At 47.9% G+C, this 7,359-nt stretch overlaps 1 pseudogene; it reads right to left on the bottom strand.

Annotated features, from left to right (window-relative positions):
• Positions 1–6,418: 6,418 nt before the first annotated feature.
• LOC100513865 (neuroguidin pseudogene) lies at positions 6,419–7,359 on the bottom strand (annotated as a pseudogene).

Genomic DNA, 7,359 nt, shown 5'->3' with positions numbered 1-7,359 from the left:
ACAGCCACAGCAACTTGGGATCCGAGCCACATCTGTGACCTACCCTGCAGCTCACAGCAACGCCGGATCCTTAACCCACTGAGCGAGGCCAGGAATCGAACCCAAGTTCTCATGGATACTAGTTGGATTCGTTTCCGCTGAGCCACCAGGGGAACTCCCTGTAAGGAACATCTTTGACACATCTCGTCACCAGAAGGCTTTAGGCAAAGATCAGCTCCTCTTTCCGAAAGGTCACAACGATAAGAAGGTCAAGTGCGATTCCGGCTGTGGCAAAGCCTGGAGTCAAGAACCCAGGCAGCAGAAGGAATGTTTTACAATCACCAGGAAGGTGAGGCGGACATTCCCAGACCATGACTGTGGTCAGCCGGGGAAGATAAGGTTACAGGGACAATGCGAAGGTAGGTCTCCGAGATTTGGACTTGGGGTCAATGGACGTGGGTTTGCCTGGGATGTCATCAAGATGACAGTGACTCCCACTTACCAAGTGTTGTCCTAAGCTTATATTATTTCTTTCCACCCCCACACAACCCTCTGAAGGAGGTACAGTGATTCCCATTTTATAGATGAGGAGAACAAGGCACAGCTCATTTACATATCACATGGTTAGTAAGCTACAACGGGGATGCAAATGCAGGCAGGGCCATGGCCAAATCTGCCAGCTTGGCTCTGTGCTCACACTCCCCACCTGGCCCTCCCAGCCCGGACCACACAGGATGGCAGTGGTCCTGCTAGCAGGTGAGAACAGAGGTGTGGGAAAGCAAAGGTTTGTGACCATTTTATTCCCCAAAGAGAGCACAAAGTCTCTGTGACCTTGACCCAGCCTGTAAGATACCTGTTCCTTCTCCCAGGGCAGAGCCGAGCCCCTGCATTTGCAAAGTAAATGTTAGGAAATGATTTGTCCAACCAGTGCATGGCCAGGTGACCATCGATTGGCTTTGCCCAGAAGCTGGGTGTGGCTGGAAGAAGACAACTCCTGGAGTTCCCGCTGTGGAGCAGTGTGTTAAGAATTCAACACAGGAGTTCCCGTCGTGGCGCAGTGGTTAACAAATCCGACTAGGAACCATGAGGTTGCTGGTTCGGTCCCTGCCCTTGCTCAGTGGGTTAACGATCCGGCGTTGCCGTGAGCTGTGGTGTAGGTTGCAGACGCGGCTCGGATCCTGCGTTGCTGTGGCTCTGGCATAGGCCGGTGGCTACAGCTCCGATTCAACCCCTAGCCTGGGAACCTCCATATGCTGCGGGAGCGGCCCAAGAAATAGCAACAACAACAACAGCAAAAAAGACAAAAGACAAAAGACAAAAGACAAAAAAAAAAAAAAAAAAAAAAGAATTCAACTGCAGCAGCTCAGGTCACTGTGGAGATGTGGGTTCTATCCCTAGCCCAGGGCAGCAGGTTAAAGAATCCGACCTGCGTTCAATCTGTGGCCTGGGAATTTCCAGACGCCATGGGTGAGACCATTAAAAAAAAAAAAGACAACTAACTGGGACCTGCTGGGCTGTGGGCTGGGTCTGCAGGGGTCTGAGTGTACCTGCAGAGCACATCCACTGAGTGATGCTGGATTGGAAGACTCAGGAGGCAGCAGGGGGCAGCTGGCCACCCAGCAGACCCAGGATGGAGGCTCTCACCATGATGGCAGCCCGGATGAGATGCTGCAGAGGAAAAATGCTATCAGCCAGCCATGGACAAGTACCTTCCAGCATCTCCCTGCATCTTTGCCTTCCTCTCCCATCCTTACCCCCTGCCAGGGAGGGTGTCTGCCAGGGAGGTGAAATAGCAGTCCATGGAAATGCGGTGACCTCGAGGGACACCCAGAAGCCCCCAGCCCCAAATCCCTCCCCACCCCCCACTGCCCTCATTACTGCTCTGTCTTCATCTTCCTCTGGCTCAGATTCTGCCGTGTCCTGAATCCACTGTGCCAGCTGGAATGCTGCTTCCCAGAGTTCCTGCCGTCCTGACCACTGTCCATACTGGCCATTTCTTCCTATATGTGTAACAGTTTTCTTTACATAAACCCACACTTTTCACCCCAATGGCTGACTTCTGCTTTGTGGTGCGCGGTAAGATCTATGAAGTGCCTAACTCATCCAGTGAGCTAAGCAAAGGCAGAGCTGTGGGAACGTGGTGGGCAGGTCCCCCACCCTTCCTCTCCTTCATCTTTCTAGACTCTCCTTCCCCATGGTCAAGACCCTAGTTCAAGGTCCCATTATCACTCTCGCTTTAAATAACTTTATTGAAATATAACTTACATACCACAAAATTCACTCATTGTAAGCACCCATCTCAATGAGTTTTTAAATTAAAATCTAGTTGATTTATAATGTGTGCCAATTTCTGCTGTACAGCTAAGTGAGCCAATCATATATATATGATTGTATATATATATACACATTCCCTTTCTTATGTTATCTTCCATCACGGTCTATCCCAGAAGACTGGATATAGTTCCCTGTGCTAACTATGCTATACAGTAGGACCTTATTATTATTTATCCATTCCAAATGTAATAGTTTGCATCTACTAACCCCAAACTCCCAGTCCATCCCATTCCCTCACCTGCCACCTTGGCAACCACACGTCTCTTGTACTCTGTGAGTCTCTTTCTGTTTTTGCACAAATAGGATCATTTTTGCCATGTTTTAGATTTTGCATATAAGTGATAGTATTTGTCTTTCTCTTTCTGACTTAATTCACTTCGTATGAGAATCTAGTTGCAAATGGCATTGTTTCATTTTTTTTGGCTGAGTAATATTCTACTGTGCATATGTACCACATCTTAATCCATTCATCTGTCAATGGACATTTAGGTTGTTTCCATGACTTGGCTATTGTGACGTGCTACAATGAACCTAGGGGTGCATGTATCTTTTTGAATTATGGTTTTGTCGGGATAGATGCCCAGGAGTGGAATTGCTGGATCATATGGTAATTCTATATTTAGTTTTCTGAGGAACCTCCATACTGTTTTCCATAGTGTTTGTATCAATTTACATTCCCACCAACAGTGTAGAAGGGTTCCCTTTTCTCTGCACTCTGTAGCATTTGTTATTTGTAGAGTTTTTTTTTTTGGTCGTTGAACAACTCAGTGATTTTTAATACATTTATAAGTTGTGCCACCATCACTATGATCCAGTTTCAGAATATTTCCACCACTCTAAAAATTGTCCTCATGCAGCTGTGTGTTAGTCCCCACTTCTACTGTTTTCTGTGGGTAGATTTGCTTTCTGTCCCTATGTTGCCTGCTCTGGATGGTTCATGTAAATGGGATCTTACAATACAGGGTCTTTAGAGTCTGGCTTCTTTCACCTGGCATAAGATGAGGTTCATCTGTGTTGGAACATGGACCAGTCATTCATGATGTTGATTGCTAAGTAGTATTAGCAATACTAATACCACATTTTATTTATCCTCTCACCAGCTGGTGGACATTTGGGTTGTTTTCAGTTTGGGGCAAAGATGAATGATGCTGCTGGGAGCAGTAGCATAGATGTTTGGGGATAGATCTACCTTGTTCTTGCTCTTGGGTGGATTCCTAGGAGTGCTGGTGACATCACAACCCCCTCGAATTACTACAAAAGAGTCTGGCCTCTCCCATCTGTCTCTACATGGTGTCTACATTCACCTATTCAAAGGCACACCCAGATACATCTCTTCCCAGCATAAAACTTTTCAAGAGCTGAGAATGAAGTCCAGACTCTTGACCTGGAAATATATAGCGGCCTTCCCGTGCAGCCCACCCTGCCCTCTCGAGCCCCTCTCTCATGTTGCGGATCAGACGAGGTGGGATGTTGCTGTGTCCCCGATGTTTGAGTCCAGTTAGAATGAATGCACTGTCAGGACTGTTGGATGAATGCATTGGAAAGAGCAGCTCTGTGATCACAGCTTTTAATTTTTTTTTTTTTTGGCTGTGGCCATAGCATGTGGAACTTCCCAGGCCAGGGATGGAACCTGAGCCATAGCAGTGACAAGGCAGGTGTGAGTAGAGCCTTTAAAATGTTTGTACCACACCCAAAGATTGACCATCAGACCCTGGAACAGCTCTAAACGAAGGTCTAAAACTAGCGTGGACTAGGAATCAGGAGGCCTGGGTGATCTTTCAGCACCGATTTTAGAGGTTTAGTGAGCCTTCCTCAAATGTCCATGGACGAATTCTGAATCATTTTGTAAGACTTCTGTGCCTTTATCTACATAGTTCCCTCTTCCTGGAACATCTATTTCTTACTTGAAACAGATTCCCCATCTGCTTGGAGAACTCCTATTCAGCCTTCAAAATCTTGGTCAGCTCTATGTTATAGATGAATCACTTTGCCGTACACTTGAAACATTGTAAATCAACTATACTTCAATTAAAAAAAAAAAAAACTTGGAGTTCCTGTCATGGCTCAGTAGTTAACGAATCCTACTAGTAACCATGAGGTTGTGGGTTCGATCCCTGGCCTCACTCAGTGGGTTAAGGAGCCTGCGTTGCCTTGAGCTGTGGTGTAGGTTGCAGACTCGGCTTGGATTCTGAGTTGCTATGGATCTGGCATAGGCTGGCAGGTACAGGTCTGATTGGACCCCTAGCCTGGGAACCTCCATAGGTGTGGCCCTAGAAAAGACAAAACTAGTAATAATAATAATAACAAAAAAATTAAAAAATCTTTAGTCAGCTGTCACCTTTTTTGTGGTACCTTGTCTGCTCCTTTCCATCTCGGTAAAAAATTCTCATTCCCTTCTTCCTCCAAACCCCTGTATTTTGTACACATGTTTATCATTGTTTGGTTTACAGATCCTTTGCTTATATGTATGCCTACCACACTAAGCTACTGTCAAGGTATCTAAGGGAAGTACTTCCCATTTGCCTTGTTACCCCAGTTCCTCGGCACGAAGGAGCCCAATATGGTTTGTTTTTGAATAAACTGAATATTCTCAGGCCTCAATTTCCCCCATTGTCAAAGGGGATGTTAGTACCTTCCCTAACCACCCTAAGGATTTTTAAAAAGAGAAAAAGATGACTGACAAATAAAAATACCTCGACAAAAGGCATGATAGATTCCATGAGGGTCAAGTCCAATAACGTCTTGCTTGGCCAGAGCCCCTGAGAGCCCAACTGGACGTGAATTGACTTCATTTGGTTCAGGGGGTGCTTTAAACTCTCCTAAGCCTTTGGCATCTTTACCGTGAGCTGGGGGTGTGGCTGTGGGTCAGTTAAGGACAGTGATTTAAGAGCTCATGAATACCTATGGAGTTCCCACTGTGGCTCAGTGGGTTAAGGACCCAGCATTGTCTCTGTGAGGATGTGGGTTCCATCCCTGGCCTTGCTCAGTGTGTTAAGGATCCGGTTGTTGCAAGCTATGGTGTAGGTCACAGATGCATCTTGGATCCCATGTGGCTGTGGCTGTGGCATAGGCCAGCAACTGCAGCTCTGATTCAGCCCCTAGCCTGGGAACATCTGTTATGCCACAGGGGCAGCTGTAAAAAGAAAAAGGAAAAATGAAGAGCTCATGACTGTCTAAAAAGGTGATCCTCCCTCCAGCCCCTTCCTCTGCTCTGTTTTATTCCCTTTGTCCGTCACTCTGCCATCATCCCATAGAGTCATTTTCTTGGTAAATGTGGTTCCCCGGCAAAGCCTGCTGGTCGCCCATCCTCTCTTCCTCCTCTGCCTCTGGACAGACCCTGTCGCCTAGCCCCTCTTGAAGGTGGACGTGGCCACTCCGCAAGGCTTTCCCTCCTGGAAAGGAAATAATGGTAGCCTCTCCCCCGGGGGCCTGGGCTTTAGCTGGGGTGGCCCCTCCCTGCTCCCTTCCACTTTCCTGACAGCCTTGGGACGTGGCAGCAGCCCAGTTCCACCCAAGCAGCTGAAGACAGCATCGTGTGTGCTTAGCAGAGCAGGGACTTGGAAGGGACTTGGGTTCTCCCCAGGGACCAGGGGAAGCCCGGCTGCCCACCGCCCTGGGATGCACGCCTTAAATGACCACTCTAGAGAGAAATTCACTTCCTTGGTCTTTAATAAATGCTGGGATCTCTTTGTTCGGCCATCCAACCTTACCCTAACGGAGGGACCCTAATGCTTTGCAACAGCTGGGAAGCGGTCATTTTCACTGCCGTGTTCCCAGGGCCGGGAATCCCTGGTTCCTAGGAGGTGCTTAAACTAACAGTTGCGGTGGAAATGAATGGAGCCAGACAGTTCGGGTTTGAATCACTGACGAGACACGTGACCTTCCCTCTGTGGACCTCAATTTCCTCATCCGTAAAGTGGGAATCGCCGCGGGACCTTTTTGGATTTCTTTTTTTCTTTGCAAGTAAAATCAGTTTTATTAATACACATCTTTCCACATGTCCAGAGCAAATTCATTAATGAATTCCAAGGAAAAAACCTACATACCGTGAAATTAGAAGAATCCCAGGATGACAAAAAAGAAACGTAAACAGGTACACCCATCATCACCGCCGCTTCCGGAACCCTTTTTTCTTCGGACCTTTCTTAGGTACCTTCCTTCTGCCTCTTAGTGAGAGTCTGATCCTCGTCCAGGTGAGAGGTTCCTCCTGTCAGCGCCCTGAGGTCACTGAAGTGGGTGAGGGAATAACGTCCTGAGCTCATGGTATTTGTTCCTTTTCACTGTCCTTTCTCTCGCGGATGGACACTTAAACGCGCCGTCGCCTCTCCGCAGAGTTGATGCTCCTGGCTCTGGCCAGTGACGTGCGGATGCCGAGCATCACGTATTTCCTCGGGGGCATCAGCGTACTGCTGCTTTAGTTCACGAATGACAAAGCTGCTCGATGCCCATCTCTTGGCTCCTTCCAGGCACTTCTTCTCTTCCTCCCCACCCCGCCCCCCGCAGCGTCCGTCTCATCATAACGGGCTGGAACATAGTTCTTGGCTGTCACTTTTCCAGCTTTCTTCCCTGAAGCCCCAGACTGGCCTTCCTCTGCTCCATCTTCCTCCTCATCCTCAGAGCTCAACTTTCGCATTATATTGCTGGGACGAGGCTTAAAACAGAGTAGGTCACTCTCACGGAGCCTGCCTGTCGCTGCAGTCTGGACCAGTTTGTCATTTTGATGCTTCAGGTATTGGTCCAAAGGATGAAGCTTTTCCAAAACCGTGCGAATTCTCCACCAGTCTCGAAACTGCCGCATGTTCCTAAAGAGACCCTCCCTGAGGCTTTAGGGAGGATGAGATGGCTCAAATCCATAATGTGCGTGAGCAACAGCTGATCTTTCACTTCCAAAAGGCTGAGACCCTTCCCTGTAGGACAGGTCTTAGCTGGAACTTTTTTGGTCAGAGCTTGCACTTCTGCAGTGACAGCCATCACCTGTTCCTGAAGGTTTTTCAAAAGTGCCACAGCATTTGCCAGGTCTGACTCCAGCACCTCTGGCGCCATCAT

Source organism: Sus scrofa, chromosome 6 (assembly GCF_054392235.1).
Source record: "Sus scrofa isolate SSC_HxYL_T2T_F1_AM1 chromosome 6, Sscrofa_HxYL_maternal_Yorkshire_Landrace_v2.0, whole genome shotgun sequence".
Lineage (NCBI taxonomy): Eukaryota > Metazoa > Chordata > Mammalia > Artiodactyla > Suidae > Sus > Sus scrofa.
Note: the sequence above shows the minus strand (reverse complement) of the source record. Positions and strands in the feature narration are given on the sequence as shown.